Source organism: Pinus tabuliformis, chromosome 3_2, assembly GCF_031772625.1.
Source record: "Pinus tabuliformis cultivar Carrire ecotype Pingquan chromosome 3_2, CPIR1, whole genome shotgun sequence".
Classification (NCBI taxonomy): Eukaryota; Viridiplantae; Streptophyta; class Pinopsida; order Pinales; family Pinaceae; genus Pinus; species Pinus tabuliformis.
The window spans coordinates 1,189,265,869-1,189,291,759 of NC_142302.1; the positions used below are offsets into that span (position 1 = coordinate 1,189,265,869).

Here is a 25,891-nt window from a genome sequence, read left to right on the forward strand (position 1 = left end):
TTATGTTAATTAGTTACCCATCCCTTAATTTAATTCTATTATTATAAAACTATAATAGATTCCTTACAATTACTAATTCCCTAAATCTAGTAACTGAGGTTCCTAATAGATTACTAAGATATTAATACCCTATCCATTGATCGAAGGATACCACTATCATTTTACTTTTAACACCAATAGTAATAATATTAATATAATAATAACTCTGATAGTAGGGATCTAGTTTAAGATCATTTTAGTTAATATTAATAATATCCTTAAATTTATTTAAATTAGTTTAATTAGTTACACATGTCATTTACAATAAGATTAACACAATTAACTTCATTAGATTAATAATATATTAATTATTATTAGTTATTATTAAATCAATTATTGTCCCTAAATAGATTATTTCTAGCAATTTTCCCTTATTATCTTTTCACATGAATAGTATAACTAACTATTAATTTAATAATTCAACTTAATTAATACAAAAAAATAATTTCTTTAATATTGTAATCATGGTCTATTATTAAAATAACTAAACAAATTAATGATTAAATAAACAATTTAACAATTAAATAAACAGTTAAATTAAAATATTAAAGATTTATTCTTACTATATAATACTTAAATTAATTAATTTTAATATTTATATATACATATGTATTAAAATAAATATACCTTTTATGTAAATTTAATTTTAATTTAATAATAGTATAAATTTAATAATAACCTAAACTTAATGAAAAATATAGTTTTGCCCCTTTTCCCTGGGTCTGGTCCAACTAGCTGTTTCCTAGTCTAATATAGCTATTAGTTAGTCAATTTAACTGTTTCCTGGTCAAAAAATTAGAGCAGTTGGAAGCTCTGCTCTGAATATTTAACATGCGATCTGGATCTAATTCTTCAACTTTTCCTGATGATGAACCACACTGGTTGGTTCGAAACGCACCAAAAAATATACTATCATGTGATTTAAGCCGAAGAATTCTCTTAATCTTGACATGGATCACAAAAGCCTCAATTCAACTAATATTTATTTTGTTAAGAAAAGTCACTTTTAAGCCCAAGATCAAGTAAACCCAAGGAGCATATCAAGTCAACCTTATGGAGGGAATTTGACCCTCAGGAAAGGTTATAAAAGGAGAGGAGATCGAGCCATCTAGCACACACATAACAAGCACAAGTTTGATATGAAATTGTGAAATATAAAAAAAGTACTTGGAGTGATGAAGTGGAGTAGTAATCAAATTTTATCTAAGATTATCTTTTCTTGTCTCACTACAAAGATTTGTGAAGCTGACTACCACAGACGAGCGATTTTTTTGTAGGGGTGAAATTTTGTAAGCAGTTGTAGGAGGTCAAAGTTGCAACATTAATGTAGCAGTATCAAAGTTCTAGGATATTCCTTGAAGAATATCTTGTTGGGGGTCGACTTTGTGTTCATAAGGGTTATTAGATTTTGTGTTTGGGTCTTGGAAGTCTCATTGTAAGAATATTATATAAGAAGAGAGGCATTTCTTTATGGCATTTCCCCTTTCAGGGGTTTTTCCCTAGCTTGGAGCCTACATCATTTGTACTTGTCTTTTGTGATCTTCACTATTTTGTTTTCTTGATGAAAAAAGATCTAAAGAACTAATAAAAGGCCAACTGAAATCACAAGTACTTATCGGTTTAAGGAAAATTTATATAAACCCTAAGTATCTTGATTTTCCAACATGGGATTAGAGCTAGGGTTCAAGAAGGAGAGTTAAGATCACATATTATTTGGTACTACAACAAGGGTTAGAAGGATATGTTTCAAGTTTCTTTGAAATCATACTACATCGATCAATTAGTGCATATTGAATATCATCTCCAAGATTACAAATAAAGTTATGTAGGAGCATCTGACCACCTTTAACCAAAAATCAAATTTTGAGCCATGAAAGAGGAAACGTGGACCATCATTGCAAAACAGGGAAAATTCTATTAAAACAGAGCTAATTTGATGGAATTGATAAGTCTTTAGAAGACTTGATTTAATGTAATTATCTGCCATGTAAGCGTATAGAGAGGTTTAGGGATTTGATTGAGCGATTGTGGGAGGAAATTGTGGATCTTAGATGATCCACAACTTTTGTAATTTCTTATATAAAGAGAGTCTGTGTTGTGAAGAAGGTGGAGATGGGATACAATGTACTCGAAGGAGCTTGTGCCTAAGGCTGAAATGCCTTAGATTGTAATCTAGTTCAATATATATATATAATGGAAATATTGTGTGAATTTCATGTGTCTATGTTTACAAATATATCCTTTATTGTGATTTAAATTCTGTGTTACGAGTTTGTTTATTGACCATCGATCACTATAAGGATCGATGACGATCAAATGTTATACGATATAATAGATTGAGTGTTGTATGGAGTATGTGACTGCTTTAATGAGTATGGTAGAGATGGACTATATTTAATGCAAATTCCATCAATATGAATTAGAACAGCGATGTAGGTAGAAAAGAATGGGAACTGTTGGATCGTGTAGATTGATGGATATTAATGGTGGTAGGTGAGGAATCGCCAGAAGTTAATCTGGATCATCAGATCAACCGATCTGTTAGATCAATGGCTATCGCATGGGTAAAATGTGTGAGCGTTAATGCACGAGAAAAGTAGTTTCATAACAAGAAATGGTTTATCGCGCGCACTCTAAGTGGTAAGTCATAATTTGGGGTGGTCACCTGATTCCATTTATCAGTCGACAAGTAGCACGCCACAGGAGAGAGGAAACCGCTTTATCGGGCGGGTAATCCTCATGCAAGTGCCTCATGGGATATGGCTATTAACCATTGGATCGGAGATAGTTGTTTGAATGGTGGAGATCGAACATACTATTTGGTGATCAAGCTAAGCATAAACCGTCAGATTGGGTAGTAGATTAATGACGGAGATTGAAGCCGATAAGGCTTGGGAAAGACCGAACCTGATGAATTATGATCACGAGTTTGATTTCTTTTGAAGTCCGGTCTTCGGCGTCCAGAGTGGGACCGCTATTCATTGTCGGGTTTCCATTCATTTCCGCTATTTGGTAAGTTCCGGGTTTTAGGGAAGTAAGCCATACAAACACTACCTATTTGTATAGGTGGACTATAACCCACAGGATCACATAAGGATATTGTGAAATGAAAGGGAAATTTCCTCACCACAGTTTTCTTTTCATCAAGTGGTATGAGAGCAAGGAAAGGTTTCCTGTGAGAAGAAAGAATATTTTGTGTGCGAAAGCAGGATGTATAGTTATGTTGAAGACTGGTGAGTTTGTGGTCTTTAGAAGAAGGTGAGAATATTCAGCAAGCTAGAGCATGGAGTGCTCTAATGGTTCACAGAAGAGAGAACCAGAGAGATGTCGAAAGACTAAGCCAGGAGAGAAGCTTGGTGAGGTATCATGTAGTAGAGAAGACTATTATTGTAGAGGTTTTGTTGCAGCTCAGAGAAAGATCATGAAGGCAGTTTCACTAAGGAGGTGGGTAAAATTGCTAAGGGATGAAGGAGAAGCAAATGATTAGGAGGTCATAAGTTTTTCTACCTCGGGAGTCTGATGCAGAAGCCTTTGACAAACTTTAACCAAAATTCAAATTTTGAGCTATCACTATAAGAAAAAAGGACATTGGTGAGGGGCGAAAAATGTCACCATAAGCTCTTGGTGACGGTCAAAGGAGCCTTCGTCGCCAAAAACTAAATGTCACCAAAGGTGGCATCACCAAAAGTATAGGTGTTTTAGTGGCATTCAAAGTCCATCACCAATAATTATTTATAATGATGGATAGTGACCGTCACCATTTCATATGAGCAATGGTGAGGGACCATAGCCTCTGTCACCAAAAAATGAACATCACCAAAGGCGGCATCGCAAAAAATATCGGTGTTGTAGTGACATTCAAAATCTGTCACAAATAATGATTTATAATGATGGTAGCGACTGTCACCATTTCATATGAGTAATGGTGACAGACCATAGCCTCTGTCACCAGAAACTGAATGTTGCCAAAAGTATAGATCTTATGGTGACATTCAAGGTCCATCACGAATATTGATTATAATGACGGATAGTGACTATCACCATTTCATATGAACAACAATGATTTATTGTGATGGATCTTTCATGACCATCACTATTGGTGCATATATATGGTGACGTTCTTTGACCGTCACCAAAAACTACATTGCGAGAAGTATAGGTGTTGTGGTGAAATTCAAGGTCCGTCACGAAGAATGAATATAGTTACGGACAATGACTGTCACCATTTCATATCAACAAAAACGATTTATGGTTATGAACCTTTGTGGGTCATCACTATTGATGTGTATATATGGTGGCGTTCGTTGACTGTCACCATTTCATATTTTTCTGAGGGTTGAAAAATATCACCAAAGCTCATTGGTGATGGTCAAAAGAGACTTTGTCACCAAAAATTTATCATTTTCATTCCATATGGATGTCAGGGCACGATGGAATCAAACCACCAACCTCCTACTTGTAAAGCTGGTGCTCTTCCATTAAGCTAGCACCCTTTGAAGAATTAGATTTTTAAAAATTAGACCTTGAAACTTCATAAATTGTAAATTCTACAACTTTCAATAAATTAAAGTCTCAGCAATATTTTACTAAACAAGCAAAGCAACATTAAAGGTTCAGGTCCCTACCTAATGGTTATGGAAGTTATGAAAAGTGGGTGGAGGGAAAAATAGTTATGTATAAGAGCATCAATATTTTCAGTTGAATGCTCAATTAGAAGTGAAACTCTGAAGACATTTATAATCTATAAACGATCTATAACTAGCAAATGTACCAAATATTGCAATGGAAATGTCATATGTGGATAGCATATGGAAGAAGAACATTGATGAAGACAGATGCAATATGTTATAGGTTGAGTGAAAGAAAAATCCCAATATTGTTGTTGTTTGGTGTTTAGATATCTGAATGATATATAAACTTATGTGCAAATGTAGCACGGATTTCCGGAAACCATAAACGACATACGATAAAAACAATTATCTATATGTATAGATATATATATATATTTCCCATTTACATAAACCAACATGCAATTTGGAATTTCACAAGTCCGCACTCAAAACATGACAGCAACCAACAAATAAAGGAAATTGACTTGGACATAAAGCAATCGCTTAACCTTCATTCTTGAGTTGCTTATGTTTATTTGAATTTGACTTGTGATATTCTTTATTTGACAAGGAATCAAAATCATCACTAATATTAAATTCATCTAACACGGACTTTGGATATCCCACTGACATCTATGTTTTTGTTGCCATGCCTAAAAACCATGGAGTTTCTTGTCTATATTATAATAATATGTGTTCCTGCTACTCAAGAACACATTCCTTATTAACCATTGTTACCTAACAGAAACCAAAGAAACAACACAATATCAGTATACATAAAATCCCCTACTGAAATATAATCATAACTTAGAAAAGAAGCCTAGAAGATGTTCTTAATTAATAAACTTTGTATTTAGAAATATTGTTTCTTTATATTTAAAAAATACTATGTTGTACAACACTTCTGTCTATTTATCTAGGCAATTATATCATAGCATATGTCACATTGTAGCAATATAAAGTACCTAAAGTAAAAAGAAAAATTTGCTCAAGAAAATTGATTTAGAAAAGAGCTTTGAAAACTATAAGTTTGTCATAAAATCTTTAATTAATTTAACAAAAAACTAGTTGGAGTTTGAAAATCAAAATCATTCATAGGAAATGAATAGGAAAATGGCCAAAGTCACTATTCATACAAATAAAGCTAGAGTCACTATTACCATAAAAGATAACTGGAATTTCGGTAGTGGTCTAAAAGTTAGAGCTTATTTTCCAGGAAGACTTATCAATACCATCATTTTTTCCACGGTTTGTTGTGTCTCTAGATCCAAATTAGATAGCTTTCCTTTCTCAAGTTATACCTTTCAAGTACTAATTTTGATTTGTTTTGTTTTGTTTTGTCAAGGGAATTAGGTGTTTTGTTGCAAATATGCATGTAATAAGGTTTTCCTATGTAAGAAGATGGTTCAATAAGATGAGGAACTAGATAGTGTAACTAAGGAGATCATTTCAGACTAAAGAAAATTTAAGTGAGAATTCATACCACTCCATGTTGGAAGAAAATAAGAGAATGTGTGACACATGTGGATGTATGGGAATACTGGAACCTCTAGTCATGTTAAATCAAGGCTCTCTTATTTAAGGCAAGAGGCCTACTTTCCTCCACCAGCCATAATAAATTGCATAGGAAGCACAATTATCATTGTTTTGGGTGGAGGAAAAATATTGTTGCCTACCTCTATTTTCCTAGCCTATTTTGAAAAGAACAACAAACGACATCTAAAATGTGTGTAGTGCAGTCATTGATCTAGTCTGAAACATAACACATAGAGGAAACCACTTTCAGGAGTTTTTGAGACTCTTGCTAGACACAAAGGCTCTTGTAGTTCTAAATGTTCGTCAATGATACCCCAAGAAATTAAACAAGATGAAGCTTTGAATAGAAATTTGGTGCTAACACATTGGTCAAGGTGATGGTAGTTGAAGAAAGGGCCATTTGAAAGGAATCTATACATTTCATCTAGGAATGCTTGAAGCAAAGGCACCTAAGGATTAGATCTTGGAATGGATAGTAAAGGATAAATAAAAAAATTTGTATCATGGCCCTTTCCAGCAAGCCAGAGCCACCTTATGGGGATGCACCCACCCTACTCCCTTGGGTTTTGACCTCATGGCATAGCTCATGTGTCTAACTAGACTTTTCCAATCCGTCTACACCCTCAAGGAACTAATGGTTTGCATTCAAAGGGTTAGAATCTTTTAGGCAATGGTATTTGATAGGTAAACTAGTGATAATATGAAATAAATATCTTGGTAGAACCCTCTGCTGGGCACCAATGTAATTATGTGTAATTGTGATACAATTTTTTTGTTTCCCCCCAAAAATGAACATGCTACAACATGCAATGAGTAGAAAAAGATAAAGAGGAAGATTACCCATTGAGAAGCTTGCAATTGTTGGGAGTTAAAATGTTGACATACTTTGTAGCCATGATGAACCAAAGGAAACACATCACAAATACCTTTGCAATGGGTAAGACTGCAAACGTTAGCATTTTAAAGATGGATTCTGAGTCGTTCCAATTTTTTAGAATCATTGCTGGAAGAAATCCTTAAAATATAAAAATAAAATTTATGTGTTTTCATATTAGCTTTGCTCGTAACTCCTTACTTCATGTTAATCTCCTTCAGTCCAATCCAAACACTCCTTGTCTAATTTCCACTAGAAGCTGAGACAGATCCACAAAATGGTCTCAGCTTCCAGCAGTCGCGATTACAAACAATCATCAACCGTGCAAAAATGAAAATAAAATATATTTTCTCAACAACAGACCAGAGCAAACCCTGTAATCACCAAACTTATATAGAAGGATATTCATTTATTTAAGAGAAAAAATAGTAAGCAAAAAGCAGTGTAACTCATGTAGGACACAATCCAGTCCAAGTTAATATAGTTGAAAAGTTATCAAACTCATGCAACAACTATATCTTGAAATAGGTGCTAGAATTACAAGGGATCTACGTATCTTGAAAATTCAGTGCTTCAATAATCACAATTTTATCAATAAATTTGCATGGAAAATGTTGATGCACAAAAATATATCCAAATGAAATTTTCTCCAAAAACCATTCAGTGTTAATAAATTTTACTATGCTTCAACTATCTGTCGAATATCTGAAATGAATGAAGAACATAGCACTCTATTTGATACAAATAGAAGCACAATTATGAATATTCTATAGGCAACCAATCTAATATGCTCTAGATTCTGATGTAGTCTCTAAACAATTTTTATACATTTTGAGAAGATACTGTCAAAGAAAGTGACTAGAAAACTTGGCCAGGGGCCCAACAATGTCTACTCATAATGCAACTAAGAGTTAAACTGCAAATGAAACCTGTCATGCAATGTAGCATTATTTTACAAAGTTTTTCATGATGGGCTACTCAAGAAGGAAAAATCACGAGATTGCTTGTCTGAAGAGCAACCATCTATTTGTAGATTTTGCATAATGCATGGAACTATGAAACAATGATATAAGTACACACATAATGGCTACAATTTTTATTCACTTTATACACTTTTTATTTTCCTCTTCAATTACATAGATTATCAATTCCATAAGTTTAGAGACTTAGCATATGCAGATCATAACTTTACCTCTTCAAAGGGACAAGCACCATATTCTCACTAAATGTTATAATAGGCATACAAAAAGATATGTAATAATCCATATGTGAGTTAGATTATCTTACCATTCAATCATATTTTGCAGTGTCACAGATCTTCCCAATTTTGTGAAAGTCGGACATAATAGAAATAAACTAAAAAAAAGTACACAAAAAAACAACAAAGTTTGTCAAGAAAGAAAAGAAAATTAAAAAAGGTCAAAATAGGAGGACCTATAGACATGCATCCACAATTTGATACAATTTTCCACCAAACCAAACCCCTTACATAGAGAGGTACCTCCTGAGAGTTGGTTCATACTAAATCTTGATGGGGCAGTGAGGGTCCAAGCAGGAAAATCTGGGAATAATGAGGTAATAATGCAACACAATGATAGTATCATTTTTCTTTCTCCATTGGCATATCAAACAAAATCTGAATTTGAGGCTCCAATCCAGGGACTAACTTAAATACTGAATAAGGAAATGATATACTCAATATTGAAGGAGACTTTAGCCTCCAGTAGTTTGGTTTTAGATAAATGGGGTATCCGAGATTGGAGTGTTCAAAATATCTCAAAGGAAATTAGGTGTCTTGTTGCAAACATTATTTTAATAAGGTTTTCATATGTAACAAGATGGTACAATAAAATAAGGAGCCAGATATGTAACTACTGAGATCATTTGGGACTAAAGGAAATTTAAGTGAGAATTCATACCACTCCATGTTGAAAGAAAATAAGGGAATGTGTGACACATGTGGATGTATGGGAATACTAGCACCTCTAGTCATGTTAAATATACAATTCCTTCAAACTTGTTATCTCATCAAGCTATGGTGGCATCACATCCATGATACAGCCGCCATGAAGAGACGATATCTTGTGAGGTGGCCTAAGGTTATAAAAGGTGGAGAAAACAACCAGAGAATGTAGGGGATTGACAATGAATTGAGTTGAACAAAGAGGATTGGCATAATGAAGCTAAGGTTTCTAAGAACATTGTGTTTAAATGGAAAATTATACTGAAGCTCATAAATGATAATGATGCAAAATCCACAGATGGAAAAATCACAGACTTGGAGGACAACATAACAGATGAAAACCTAGATATTAATGATAGACTGAACCATTTCAATCTTGAGTAAGGTATTGGCAGTTCAACTATCTAAGAGAGTCAAGGGAGTGTAGCAAACATCAAAGCCAAACTATTTAGTAATGATGGATGAGAGCCAAGGTTGTAGGCCATTGTATTCCCAACCAAAATATGAATAGGTTTCTTCATTTTTAAATTTAATTACAGGATTATTGTTCTTTGGACTTTAATGAGTTTTTCCACATAAGTTTTAGAAATTACAGTAGAAGCTAACTTCATACAAGGTGTTTTTATTTTTCAAAATGGAACTTGATCCTTTATCTCCTTTTCATTTTTATTTTGGTTATTGGGTGCAATTTGACGTTATGGTTTTCTGCGAATTATTAAGTGTTACAGTTAATTTTTAGGATTATCTACGAGTCTAGTCTAATGGACCATGTTTAGCACTACCCAAAATAATTCCACAAAATTACTAAAAAGGAGGGGAGTGAAAGGAAAAAATTTGACTCTCTGCATGCCCTAAAGACTAGGTAGCCCACACCATCCAAAAGCTCACCATTGTTGGAGACTCCAACAACACAATTCAGCATGTCCAGGTGCACTCTTCTCCCTCAAATGCCAATTTGAATTCAGTCTTCCAGCGAATTCATGCAGCTCTTCCATCATTTCCTCGATTCTCATTTTTTCATGTCCTTTAGATAAACAATAATAAAGTTGATTTCCAAGCCAATTTGGCTCTACAAGAAAAAGAAGGGGATTTAATTGTAATGAATTTCACTCCACCCTCTGAATCCCTTCATGGTTCTCTCATTCTTTTCCTCTTCCCGCGGATGACACGTGGATACCCTTCTTCACCCTTGCTCCATGTGCTTCTATTATCTCCTATTAGGTGTGATTACCTTGTCCCATCATAGTCTCCCCCTTGTACCTTTCTCATCCATTTCCTTGGCTCTTCATTGGGTTTTCTCAATAATGGAGGATCCCATAGTTTGAATGTGCCATCATTTTAGAATGAGAGCTACTAACCTAATGGGAAAGACAATTATGGCACCCTTCAAAAGTCAGTATCTTGTTGTTTCCCCGCGACATCCTCTATTTTGGCTCTTGGCCCCTCCAGGAAATCAAAGCTTCTAGCCTGTCATTGATCTCCCTACATTTTCTGAAGGCCTCCTCTCTGCCACCTCAAGTCTCATGGCTCACTAAGCTAATATAGTCTGAGTCAGCCCAACAACATTAGGCTGATGACTTGAAATACCTCAACTCCTCCCATTGCCTTCTTCCCATTGCCTTCTTCAAATCTGGATTTCAAGCTTGGAGTCCCATATGACGTTGTTAGACATTCCCATTCAACACTTGCATCTTATCCACCACGTCCATGATAAATTTGAGGCTCTCTGCTCTCAACTCGATGCCCTCTAGGTTGTGTGATTAGTAGAAATTCAAAGACATTCTCCTCTAGCTCACCCCAAAGCAACTTGATCAGCCTTTGCAACTTTGTTCCTCCCTGACTTAAAACACTCTCGCTAAAAGGGAATTCCAAGATGACAATACAACTCAACAATTTTCTCCAATCTCAGGTCCTAAATGAACTGCATTGTAATTTTTAATCTACGCATATACTACAAGGATTATACTGTAAATCATTTTTTGATAACTTGTATCCTCCTACATTAGACAAGATTAGCACTCTATTTGTATCTCTACTGTGCCATCTCAACATGGATTTTACTAATATCAAAATCCTCCAATTTCAGTCAAAAAAAGAAACATAGTATGTGTTAGGCATCCAAAATTTATATTCTCAAAATCCCTTGGCTTACTACTGAATATCACATATCTCAAAATATCAAATATTGATAATGATTTGAGTGGTACAGTGCATTGTGTGCATCTTTATACTTAAATATGACATAATTTGGTTACTCATAAATAAAAAAGTGCAAATAGGGGCAAACAAATGGAGTTGTGTGCTTTCATGACTATGAACAGATTAGCATTCACAGTGTCCCTTTTTGTTGTAAATGAAACTCAAGGAGAATGGTCTAAAAAGACACATACTCAACATAATGCAAAGTTTGTATAGATTGATAACATTGAAAAGTACATCTCTGAAATAAAAATTCGAATATATCATTCATCATCTCAGAGGCACAAATAGGATAACTTAAGTAAAACAGAAGTATACCCATTGAAAACATTCAGTTTAATTTCACGAGGATGTATTAATACGCTTTCCTAGGCCATAGATGAAGGGATCAATCCATACATGTCATGCCACTAAAAGTTTCTAAAGGTGGTGATTCCTGGGCTGGAAACTTCAAGCTGCCTTTCTGGATTGCAAGGTTCAAACTAATTATATAATACAAAGTGGACCAGATAGAAAGCCAAATAAAATGAAGCATCATAAGTGGGTAAAGAAATCTTAAAGAATAAGTGTCTGCAACAAATCACCAAACTACTTAATTCTTCTTCTGTCCATAGAAAATGGCTATCTACTAGTAACCATTAAGTTAACATTCTGAGCGATGGAGGACGCTTGCTTTGACATCCATCTCTCATTATTGGCTTTCATGTTGCATTCTCACCCTTTTGGGGATAAATACTGGCATTTGAAGCTTAAGGGTTGAAATATATTTTATTGCATTTCTCCTTTATGATATTTTCTTTCTTACGTGGTCATTTTTCCTAGGATCTAAAAGGGGGGTATTTTGATTTGAGAATGAATTTCAGCCACAACATTTCAATTTCTGAGATTGGTGCATTATAATATTATACTTCAAGTTTTTGGGAAAATGTATTCAAAACAAACATTAATGTTTGGTCTCGTGTTTGAAAAATTGTTGTTGTAAAAGTAGAGGTTTGAACTACGACAAAAATGATACTTAGGAAAGGATCAAATAGAGGAAAAGATTCTCGAGACCACTTATAAGTTAATTGGAAATTTAGCACTATTTTTTAACTTAGCTATCCGAGTAAAATCATGCACACATGTATGCACATCCACAAGCCCAAAAACTCGTGAGAAAAAGATGACTTATAGAATTAAAAATTCCAAAATTTATGAATTGTAATGTTAGAATAGGCATACAAAAATATAAGTAATAATCCATAACCAAAATAAAAATGAAACATACAACAAAAACCCCAAGCTTCTATCTTGATTATCTATTTGGTTTCTCTATTTTACATAAAAAAGTATCGAGCTCTCATTTATCTCAATTTCATTCTATCGAAAAATAGAATAAAAAAAATGTTATTTGTACTTTCTAGGCAACTGCCAATCTGTAGAGTCTAATGTATTTGTACTTGTCTTGCTTAGAATGCTTGCATCTGTCCATCTCTGACTTGGCCTTCCAAATCATATTACTGTGAGATAAAGTCTGAAGTAAGAGGAGACAGAATGGAATAGTGGCTTGTTGTAAAGGGAAATATCTATTTCTTTTTCATTTGTCATTCACATTACGAGCTGCTGAGGAAACATGATCTCATTGATCTGTTTTTCAATGCTTGAGTCTACAATCCTATAGAGATGACCTTGCTAGTTCCACTTAATTTCATGGGAGGTGTATCAGAAAAGAGGAAATGACCGTGCCTCTCTTGGGGAATTTAAATGCATCAAATTATAGAAAGAGAATATGTTTAACATCAATCATTATTTTCTTTCGACCAGGCTTCATTATGTGTTGCTGGAGACAATGATTCCTATGAAAGGGTTACTAAGTTTGGTGATGATGTTGTCATTGTTGTGTCAAAGATATTTGGTATTCAAAATGCATCAATGAAGGGCATGCCTGAGGATTCACTGAGGAGTTTTGAGTACCTGTCTGTAGATTCAGGACAGAAGCAGTGATAAGTAATTTATTTTGGCTTGGAGATATTTTTTGCTCTTGTGTTCCTAGCCTCACTGACACCATTTGAGGCTAGAACAACTATCTGAGCTACATTGATCAAAACCATATATAATCCACCATTTGATGTCTTTGAGGAAAAAGACGCAATAGAAGCATTGAAACAAGAGATCATAGAACTAGAAGACTTGAAAAGACACATAAAGAATGAGAATGAAGTTCTCAAAGTGAAAAATCAAAAGACGTTGAAAATAATATATTATTGGTATAACAATAATTCAAAACTTAAGAAAGCCATCAGGAAACTACATTCTAAGATCAAGGATTTGAAGGCTAAAATCCTCATGAAGAAGCCAAGGTGGTCAATTGCCATGAAGAAGAGGAGAACTCAAAGAAACCTGGATATCCTTATCCAAGCCTCTGAAACAATGTTGTGACAAGGAGAAGTACAAAATTTTGCAATTTTGCTAATGCATGATGACATGCAAGATCTTTAACATGGGATAGTGATGAGGTCAAAGAATTATCTCTTTTTGTCACTTTGTTGACCTAGTTTTGACCATTTTATCCTTAGAAAGCCATCATAGCTATCCTTTTTCATACTTTCATGATATCATCTATGCATGCAAATTCTACCTGAACTACAAAGGTTACAAGCAAGGATTTATAAATATAATATCTCCATTTTTCTATTGTTTTGTATGTTTCTCCATAAAAGAAAGTTAAAATGTAAAGTTGCAGAAATTGACATATTCCATAGCTACTCTCCAATTCTATAGCAAAATCAAATGTTGGAATACTTCAAGAAACAATCCAATGAAATCAAAGGATGGAGGACATGACAAAATGTCCTTAAAAGTTTATCCACCTATTAGCCATAGCCAGAAGGCAATCGTGTCACCACCACAACTTATTCAGTGCCTCAGTCAGCAAGGTAAGGGGTGACAAATCGTGTAAAAAGTTTGCGTGGCGTCGTTGCAGAGCGTTGTGGAATCATAGAAATTGATTAAGGGCAAAGTATTATGGAAAAAAAATGATAATATGAAAAACTCATGCTCGTGGTGATCAATTTTCAATCTCCAAGATCCATGAATTTCCAAGTCATAGTTACTCTGTTTTGAATCACAACAATGAAACTTTGAGTTTGTTGCTATTATTAAACTCTATAAATATTGCAGTTCCTCTGAGTAGGAACAAGTTATGATTTTGTTTAATGTATTTTATGCCATTTTTATAGTATTGATCCATTGGAGTTAGATCTTCTCTTTGTATAAATGTGTGTTTGGTGCGGTTTGAATTAACAGTCACAGGTTCTGAAGCTTCTCTAGCACTTGCGACCCAACTAGGAGGGCCCCCTATGTCGGGATGCATGCCACCTCTTATTTAAATGAGTTTATTTTTTTTAGTTTCCAATCTGCTATGTTCATAGAGATAATACTTTGTTTTACAAGTAGTTTCAATAGCTTTTACAACTAGAGAATATTTTTAAATAATACTATGTTCATAGAGATAATACTCTTTTCTTAGGTTTACAATTTATTGCTTGCAGTGTGTTTTGAATTGACTTAGCAATGTGAATTTGATTTGCCTATGTGTGTCAACATAATGAAGGCTAATCACACAGATCTTCTGAGTGAATAAAAATTATTCTTTGAAGCCACAAACAATCATAATCCAGAATTTTGAAGAAGTTTGTTGTTAAAATTATCAAAATTCTCTATGTGTGTCAACATAATGAAGGCTAATCACACAGATCTTCCGAGTGAATAGAAATTATTCTTTGAAGCCACAAACAATCATAATCCAGAATTTTGAAGAAGTTTGTTTTTAAAATTATCAAAATTCTCTACATGGTTATGGAGATCTATAAGTGCTTTAGAACCATGATTATATTGAGATACCTAGTTGTCAATTGCTTTTAATAGATACCATCCATTTTCAATATCAATTTTTATTAGATTAGATTAGAAGCCAAATCCCAACATATATTTTGCATTACACTTTACAAGTTCAAAATTCTGGATTGATAATCTAATGTAGTTGAATTCTATTACAATTGAATTGATGAACAACCATTAATTAGATAACATTAATAGGGATCTAGGGTTGAATATTAGATTGCCCAACTCATAAATGATTTATTTCTTAAAATAAAAAATTGTGTTTTGAGGGTCCTTAGTTGCATTGTCTGGGACCAGTGAGGGCTTGAAAAACGTTAGATTGGTTGTTTCAATTTGTTCTAATAACATTGGTTTTGAGGACCCATGACTTTGTCAAAAAAAGCTTTGCACATGGTTGGCTTCATCATACCCCATCATGCATGCGAAGAAGAAGACCATAATACAAAGAGGCTTCATGTGAATCAGGTCAACCACAATAAAATATACTTCTCTTTCCTCAACATATGTGCCTTTCCCAAGCACATAGGAAAGTAGCTAGAAATGATATGTATGAAGGGGATGACTTCATAAACCAATTAACTAATGCCTTTATCAATGGGCCCTCCTTAGGCTAATAAACCATCGTTGAGTTCATCTCATGAAGATGGCTGTATATAATCATTAATATGCGCATATGGTATTTCAATCTCCACAATTATATGAGGTGATGGCCTCACCAAAATTTTTAAAAATAATAATAACTTGCCTCCACATGTGTGCCAATGAGGAGTATACCACATAAGAATTTTCTACCGTGAAAATAAAAGTGGTATCTCCTAGTAAACCGCATCACAATAAAAAATGAGACTATGTGATATCTGAGTGTTCAGCTAGGCTAACCATGAACAAATCACCCACCAGTCATATAGAATTCCACACTCATCAACCAAACTCAAAGCATCAAATGAAACTATAAAACCTTAGTGCTCCAATGAAGTGAGATTTGACTCTGTTTCCACACAATCAGGATTGGGTTCACAAGGGCATTTATTCATATATGTGATTCGTTCACTAAGTCAAAGAAGGGGGCACCCCTCATAGACTTTACATGATGTATATTGTAAAATATTTTTCAACCATACTAGCCAAGGAGAGGGTGCACAAATCCTGGGACCCACAAAAATTATGCAATGTGATGCATTTTATCTTAAGGTTGAGAGGTGTATTTTTTGGGACGCCACCATTTTCATGCAAATCTAATAAGCTTCAACATTAGAAGCAAGTGGTTGGGCACACTTTTATGGACCCCACATGAAATGTTTTCAGTGTAATGTATTCCAGCTAAGCTAAGAAAGGGTGCACATCTCATTTGGGCCCTATCAAAATAATAATTTTGAGTCTTTGTAAGCAAGCTAGAGAGGGTGCATTTGTTTTTTCATGTAATTTCTATGATTATTCATTAGGTGGGTCCAGCTTCTAGAACAAGCTTGGCTCCGCCACCCTCTCCCATAGAGACCTAGCCATTGGGGCTCCATTGGGCTATTTAGGCAGCCCCCTTATTCAAGTAATGGTTGTTGAAGAATCTAAAAACCAAAGTTGATAAAGTTGTGACGTTCGTCTTTGAAGGATGTCGTGGAGGCTAACATGTTGCTACCATTTGTCCATTTTCTGATCTGAAAGCTCTACGATATTGGTTAGGAAGATTCTTTATTCTGGTAAAACTGTTCTATTATTTTTGAAAACTATCATTAGAAACTATTTCTTTTTTGTCTTTTCTCTATATGCATGGTGAAATTTCATTTTGAAATGTTTTCTCATAGCTTCCGTGATCTGTTTTCTTATCCATTATGGCAAGGGAACGTGAAGGAAATTTCTGTGTTCACTTAACTATTAAAGGTAGGACTGTGCTACATTAGAACTCCACAACTAGTGTGCCTGTCCTTTTTTAGTAGGGTGATTTCCCTCATTGGGCACCCTAAACCCCATTTGCTCATTGGTACACAGCACTAGTCACTTCTTCAGCCATCAATTTCACTCTTTGACTCAATTTTTCCTGTACAACAGATCTGGAACTTGTCTCAGTTGCCAAATCTTCAAAATAAAATCATTTGTTCTTCAGCACAACATGCACCTTGACATTGTTGTACATCTGAAGTGTTGGGGCCTTTCACCCTCTTCGAGTGTTGGGCCTTTATTCTGGTTGCTACTTTATGTATGATTATTTTGATAAGATATACAAAGAAATCAGCAAATTAGTCTATGAAATACTTCACGTGGTTGATGAAAACGCTCATCTAAATAATAAACTTCGACACTAGCAATTGTATGATGTTTTCAGAGAAGGATATATGAGGATACAACACTAAAAATACTATAACATTCTATGTACCCAGGAAATATAAGTTGTAAGCTCACTGTTTGTTGAAATGGCTAAATGTAATGTCTCATGACTCTGATAAATTTTGTGATCCTGCTTGCATACTGGTTAAGGTTATATTTGCAGGTGGAATACTTCCTTCTTTTGTGAATGGAAATGCACACTTTCTATTCTAAAATAATTTAAAATTGTTTCCTTGAAATAGCATCTTAACTATTGTCATTAATCTGACCACATCAGTTTGTAGAATTAAAAGGTCTACTCTAGCTTGGTATATCTATTTGGCCAATTTCGCTGTCATTTGTTCTTGCTGTTTGAGATTTAGCCCATACAATAGGAATACATTTAAAATTAATCATAGGTTGGCCTTGATGGAGAAATCAAATTCATAGGTTTCATGCATCTACATTGAGGGTGAGCAGTTAAAAGACGAAGGAAAGCAATCAGAGAGAGTGCATGCTTGACCAAACATTGTCTCACTGGGCCCTATTTTAAATTGTTTCTTGCCATTCATCATTTCTTGGGCATGTAATACATAGTTAACTCAGACAACATACAACAAAACCCAAAGCTTCTATCTTGATTAGCTATTTGGTTTCTCTATTTACATAAATACGTATCGAGCTCTCATTTATCTCAACTTGGTTCTATCAAATTTAAAATCGTAATTATTGTATGGTTAAATATGGTTGAAATCACTGCCTGTCCATGCAGAATCGAAAAAAATGTTCTCTGTACTTTCCAGGCAACTGCCAATCTGTTGAGTTTAATGTATTTGTACATGTCTTGCTTAGAATGCTTGCATCTGTCCATCTCTGACTTGGCCTTCCAAATCAGATTACTATGAGATAAACTCTTAAGTAAGAGGAGACATAATGGAATAGTGGCTTGTTGTAAAGGAAAATATCTATTTCTTTTTCATTTGTCATTCAAATTATGAGCTACTGAGGAAACGTGATCTGTTTCTCAATGCTTGAGTCTACAATCCTATATAGATTACCTTGCTAGTTCCACTTAATTTCATGGGAGGTGTATCCGAAATAGAAATGGCCGTGAAAACTATTACGCTAAACATAAAATTTAAAAAAATTAGGATGTTCTACTAAACTAGCAATGGACCTAAAATGTCTAGATTTTCTATTCATAACCTCAATTAACATAAATAAGATGGAATTTTGATGCGAACGAATAAATTACTCATGATATAAGCGATCGCCAAAGAGGAAACCCTGCCCACCCTAAAAGAGACCTTGACGATCCTCGCTCTGTGTTTGTCCAGGGAAAAGTCTAGCAAAATTATCCCCACCCCACAAAGCAAGAACATAAACCCCGACAAGAGCCCTTCGATAATATATTGCCCTTTCACTCTTCCAGATAGGAAGACAACCAGTTTTATGTTCATGTGAAAGGACCCTCCATGCTCTCAATGCCCAGTGGCTGGATGATGACATCATAGATGAAGCTGAAGACCACATGCCCAGTGGCTGGATGATGACATTGTAGATGAAGTTGATGACCACAGAGAAATAGGTGGCCAAGATGAGGGAGAAGACGGTCATCGTTGAGGGCAACGAAAAGGAGGGCACTTTCAGGCACATGCGAGGTACTCTAAGAGCACTATAAGGAAGCTTCAGGATGAGAGGCAAGGGATCCATTGAAGATTGCGATGATAAGTCTCTGCTTGATTATGCCAAGCTCTGGTGATCAACAAGAACCTCTGTAAACATTTTTCCAGTGATTACATTTTTCTCAGAGATGAAATTAACGACTGAATTGAGGATGAAGATTTAATCTTTTGTTTTCCCTCCATCACTTGGGTTTTTGGTGTGACCCTAAGGTATTAGTTACCCAGCCTTTAGTTAGCCCGAAACGATGTTGCACGAATAATGAATCTGCTACTATAACACAAACAAAATTCATCGCTCCAATAATGTAAAACTGGATTAAAATTTGATTAAAATTTATCGAGAAAGAGGCATTCCAATAGCTTTTTATCCTACTTATATCAATGGGTTAAAGTAATACTCTGAAACAAATATCATCCCATAAAAATTGAAAAAGTGCATTATGAGATACTTTGGATTTATTTCAAAATTTTATTGGAACTTTGATCTCTAGAATTTTGGAGAAATCAATTCCTACTATGACTTCAACTTAATTTATATCAATATTAGTTTATTTCTACTAAAATTTTTAGAAACCAATTATTGACCATTGTTCATTTCAAATAAATGTTATTATGTACCTAAATTAGCATCTAAGGGTTTAGTTTCCATAGTGGTGGTTTAAGCTTACATATATGTTAGCAAAAACCTAATAATATTATTTTGGAACAAGTTTATAAATTGATTGAATTGGTCTCATTTTTATGTTAATAATTCAATCACCTAAATATTCGTGGTGAGATTGAAAATGGGGTTGTTCTTTAATGTTCATGGTTGTTCTTTAATGTTCATGAAACATGAGCCTAATATGTTAGATCCCTATAATACTAGTGATTACCCCATTACTGTTGCAGTTGTACCCCTTATTAATATTGTTGTCCCCATATTTTTATTATTGTGCCCCATAGAATCCCTCTATTGTTATTTTTGTGCCTTTATATTATTATTGTTAGGTCGACTGGGTTATATTGTGACTCCTTAGACTCCTATATATAGAAAGGAGGTTTTGTCATTTGAATCATCAAAGAATCATTCATTTGTGTAATGTAAAGGAGGTTTCCCACTCAAAGAGGCTGAATTCTAAGGCATTGATCTATCTTTTCTATCTTTTTGTGAGCTGGTTTCATAACATTTGGTATCAGAGCTTTGGATTCTAGGGTTTTGCTGCTCTAAATAGGTAATCGTGGCATTTTCACTATAACATTTTTTATGTGATGTTTCAGAAGTGAAAAAAAGAACCCATTTGATATGAAATCGCATTGAACCTTGGATCCAAATTTCAGAGCTTTTCGCGATATATTTGAGGAGATATGATTTGAGGAAGTTGGTCTTTTTGCGGACTCCTGAATTACATTCCAAACAGGTGACCTGGGGAAAATCATCATAACTTTCTCTTTGAGCATCGGATTAAAATTTCATAAGAAGGTATAGAAAGAGGACGAACTGTAGTTTCTTGTATATATTTTTTAGAGCCAAAGGTTGAAACAGGGAGACGTGGCACATCGTACAAGTTCGCTCTAGTGAACTAGTCTATAATCAGGTCACTGTGGGAGATTTGGCATAACTCTTCCTTGGAGAATCCAATTTGGATCAGACTGGTCACATTGGAAAGTGGACATATAAGGCTACTGCAGCTCACAATTTTAGAACTGGATGATCCAAAATTATAGAGATACATTAGAGACAATATCGAGCTCCTACAAAGTGAAAAAAGGTGTGTAGATTTTTTTAAATTTTTTCTTAAGCTTGGTTTGAAAAATTATTTTGAAGGAATTCAAAGGGCATAGTAGAGAATTATTATCAGTAACTGATGCCCCGAGGAAAGAAAATGTAAACACCTAGTAAGCAACCTGAAAGCTCTAGCATGACTCATGAAGAAGAGGAAGAAATGCTACATGATATATCAAAATTACAGGACCAAGTGCAACAAATGTCACTCTCACAAAAGCTAACAGAAGCTAAGATAAATGGTGTGGAATCTAAGATAAAGGCATGGAAGCTAAGATGAATGGCATGGAAGCTAAGATGGACGATTTGAAGATAGATTTGAAAAATTTTCTACAAGAAATACTTACTAATGGTGAAAGGGTAGTAAAGGAAACTCATGATGCGAACAAAAGAAATGTTAGTCATGATTTCATAAACTCTAATGTTGGATTGAAGACCCACCATATTCCAAAAATTGATATTAGGAAGTTTGATGGCAAGGATCCCGCAACATGGATATTACAGATGGAGCAATTTTTCAATCTCAATAATGTGCAAAACACACAAAAGGTACATATTGCAACTTTATATTTGGAACCAAATCAGTTTGTATAGTATCAATGGCTTTGCTCTTGTAAACAAATTATCACTTGGGCAATTTTTATGGAAGAATTGACAGCATATTATGAGGATACAAAAAGAAACACTTTTTTTAGCCAATTGATAAGTATCAAACAAAAGGGTTCAATAATGGAGCACATTGAGGATTTCCAAAAATTGAACATAAGGGTAAAAAATATTCCAGATGAGCATAGGATTGATGTGTTCATAGGGACTTTAAAGGATAATATCCAACATGATGTTTGCCTTTGGGAACCTGATTCATTAGAGAAGGCATTTAGGTTAGTAAGAAAAATGGAAAGCAAAATTATGGCAACCAGGAAGCATACCACTCACAACTATAAAGATGGAAGTGTTGTAGCTCCTAATCTTCCACAACCTATAAGGTTAACACCACATCAATTGGAAGAAAAAAGAGCAAAAGGGCTTTGTTACAATTTTTCTAGTGAATACACTAAAGGTCATAAGTGTGCTGACAAGAAATTATTCTACATAGATTGTGAATAGGAAGAAGAAAAGGAGAAAGAAAGGTCACAAGAAGAGGATATACTCCAGGAACAAAGCCTAGATAAAGAAGAAATGCATCCGATGATATCTTGTAATGCATTGGCTGGAATTACCACTCCTCAAACCATTAAGATAGTAGGACAAATCAAGAAGAAAAAGGTAATAGTGTTGATTGATTCAGGAAGTACCCACAATTTTATTCATTGTAAGGTAGCGAAAGAATTGAATTGCTTCCTATATCTAGCACCAGAGTGTCAAGTGATGGTTGCAAATGGAGGAACAATAAATTTCTCTAGAAAGTACCATAATATCAAGCTATCCATGGGAGAATATGTATTGACTAGCCCAATGCTTTCCATTCCAATGGGAGGTGTTGATGTTGTACTAGGAGTCTAATGGCTACAATCCTTGGGTACAATAGATTTTAATTTTCAAGAACTTTTCATGAAATTTTCTGTGGAAGGAAATGAAGTTGAATTAAGGGGTATTGCAGGGAAACTAGGAATGATAATCAGCTCTAACGGTATGACAAAGCTTCTAAAAAAGGAACAAAGAGGTGTAACTGCACAATTATGTTCGCTAGATGTTTCCACATCGAAATCATCTATTTCTCTAGATCTCCAAAAAGTCTTGGACAATCATTCCAAGGTATTTGAGACTTCCAAAGGTCTCCCACCTATTCATGATCATGATCATGCTATTCATCTGGTTCCAGGAACTGTTCCTCCAAACATCAAGCTGTACAGATATCCCTATGCTGAAAAGAGTGAAATTGAACGTATGGTTGCAGAAATGCTAGAGGCTGGTATAATTCAACATAGTCAAAGTTCTTTCTCTACTCCAGTAATATTGGTGCACAAGAAGGATGGATCATGGCGCATGTGTTCGGATTATAGGGAGTTCAACAAGCTCACTATTAAAGATAAGTTTCCCTTTCCTTTCATTAATGAATTACTGGATGAATTGCATGGATCAATTTACTTCACCATGTTTGATCTTCGTTCAAGATATCATCAAATCAGAATGAAGACTGAAGACATTCTGAAAACAGCATTCAGAACTCATGAGGGTCATTATGAATTTTTGGTCATGCCTTTTGGCCTTACCAATGCACCTTCTACATTTCAAGGTTTGATGAATTCTATTTTCAAACTCACCCTTAGAAAATTTGTGTTAGTATTTTTTGATGATATACTAATCTACAGCAAGTCTTGGAAGGATCATGTTGAACATGTTGACAAGGTGCTACAACTATTGGAGGAGAAACAATTATATGCAAAAAGATCCAAATGTTTCTTTGGAGTACAAGAGGTGGAATATCTGGGTCATATTGTATCTCATGAAGGAGTTAAGGTAGACCCTAGCAAAATTAAAGCCATTAAGGAATGGAAAATCCCCACATCCATAAAGCATCTACGAGGATTTCTCGGGTTGGCAGGGTATTATCATAAGTTTGTTAATAATTATGGGAGAATAGCAGCACCTCTAACAACATTATTGAAGAAAGATGCATTTCATGGACACCAGAAGCAACAAAGGCCTTCGAGCAGCTTAAAGAGGCAATGTGCCAAGCACCGGTCTTAGCTACATTGGACTTCAAAAAAACCTTTATTGTGGAATGTGATGCTTCAGGAAATGGAATTGGTGCTATTTTAATGCAAGATGAAATACCCATTGCTTTCGAAAGTCATCCAATCAAGGGAAAGTTTTTACAAAAAACTATTTATGAGAAGGAAATGTTGGCAATACTACATGCACTTAAGAAATGGCGACCCTACCTAGTGGGAGGACACTTCAAGGTAAAAATGGATCATGATAGCCTTAAATACATTTTAAAACAAAGATTATCCTTTGAAGAGCAACAAAAGTGGGTCACAAAGATGTTGGGTTATGACTTTGAAATCATCTACAAAAAAGGGAAGCAAAATGTGGTGGCAGCTGCACTCTCAAGAAAGGATGAGGATGTGGAAGCATTGTTGTGCGCCATTTCTATTATCCAACCAGATTGGATAAACGAAGCAAGGGAGGAATGGAAGAATGATTAAGAAGTGTGGGCACTTATTCGAAAGTTACAACAAGATTCCAGTACATCTGATACATTTAGCTAGCAAAATGATTCGTTATGGTACAAATATCACTTATACCTCTGTAAGAATTCACAACTCAAACAAAAGATCCTTATGGAATTGCACACTTCTCCCTTAGGAGGGCACTCAGGATTTTTAAAAACTTACCACAGGGTTAAGAAGGAATTTTTTTGGGATGCCCTTAAATCGGATATTCAAAAGTTTGTGGCGGAATGTTTGGTTTGCCAACAAATAAAGTTGAAACAATTAAGACCTCGGGTCTATTACAACCTTTATCCATTGCAAGCAAACGTTTGGAGGAGGTTTCAATGGATTTTAAATAGGTTTACCCAAGTCTGAGGGAAAGACTGTCATCATGGTGGTAGTTGACAAACTACCAAGTATGCACACTTTTGTGCATTATCACATCCATTTAAATCCAGTACAATTTCTACTGCATTTATGGAAACAATTCAAAAGCTACATGGAAACCCAAAGATTATAAGTGTTAGAGATCCCATTTTCAATGGAAATTTTTGGACACAATTATTTTCTTGTCTCGGTACTCAGTTAGCTCATAGCTCATCTTATCATCCTCAATCTGATGGGCAAACTGATATAGTAAACAAATGTTTGGAAGGATATCTTCATTGCTTTGTATCACATAAACAGACACAATGGGTCAAATGGTTGCCTCTGGCTGAATGGTGGTATAACACTTCCTTCCATACAGAAACAAAAATGATCCCATTTATGGCACTTTATGGATATCAGCTACCATCCATCACATCATATTTAAGAGAAAATTCTAAGGTTCAAGTAGTGGAACATTACATCGAGCATCAACAACAAGTCCTCCAACTCTTAAAGGATAACCTCGTGTTGGCGTAGAATAGAATGAAACAACAGGTAGATCAACATCGCAGTGAAAGAAGTTTTGATGTAGGTGATTGGGTATTCCTACAACTACAACCATATAAACAAATGTCCCTCAAGAAAGCTAAGAAGGATAATAAATTATCACCAAAGTATTATGGTCCGTACAAGGTGTTGCAAAAGATTCGTATTGTGGCATGCAAATTGGAGCTTCCTACAGCTTCTCGAGTGCACCCAATTTTCCATGTTTCATGTTTAAAGAAGGTTATAAGTGACAAGCTCCTAGTTCAAACAATATTGCTAGAACTTGACAAGGAAGGAAAAATTATATTGGAACTGGAAGTAGTCACAGAAACAAGAACTCGACAGCTACAAAATCGATCAATTTCAGAGTATCTCATCATGTGGAAGAACTTATCCACTGAAGATTCCACATGGGAGGATGAGAATTTTATACAGAAGCATCTAGAATTACTCAAGCGTTGAGGACAACACTTTTTTGAAGGAGAGGGGCATGTTAGATCCCTATAATACTAGTGATTACCCCATTACTATTGTATTTGTACCCCTTATTAGTCTTGTTGTGCCCCTATTTTCCCCATATTTTTATTACTATGCCCCATAGAATCCCTCTATTGTTATTTTTGTGCCTTTATATTATTATTGTTAGGTCAGCTCGGTTATATTGTGACTCCTTAGACTCCTAAATATAGAAAGGAGGTTTTGTCATTTGAATCATCAAAGAATCATTCATTTGTGTAATTAAAGGAGGTTGCCCCCTCGAAGAGGTTGAATTCTAAGGTGTTGATCTATCTCTTCTATCTTTTTGTGAGCTAGCTTCATAACATAACATGTATTGCATGTGGCTTTATTTTAATCTTATCCTTGATCGTTATTTGAACAATCTGTTTTGTCAAAAGAAAAACCTAGGTCTCCTTGTGGTGAAAACTATGAAAATCAATGGTAAGGCCATAGAGAGTCTTTTTTGTAT

The 25,891-nt window shown here is 34.8% G+C and overlaps 1 pseudogene; it reads right to left on the reverse strand.

Annotated features, from left to right (window-relative positions):
* The window catches only part of LOC149184975 (uncharacterized), a 68,534-nt pseudogene extending 49,348 nt beyond the window's left edge, over window positions 1-19,186 (reverse strand).
* Window positions 19,187-25,891: the final 6,705 nt, after the last annotated feature.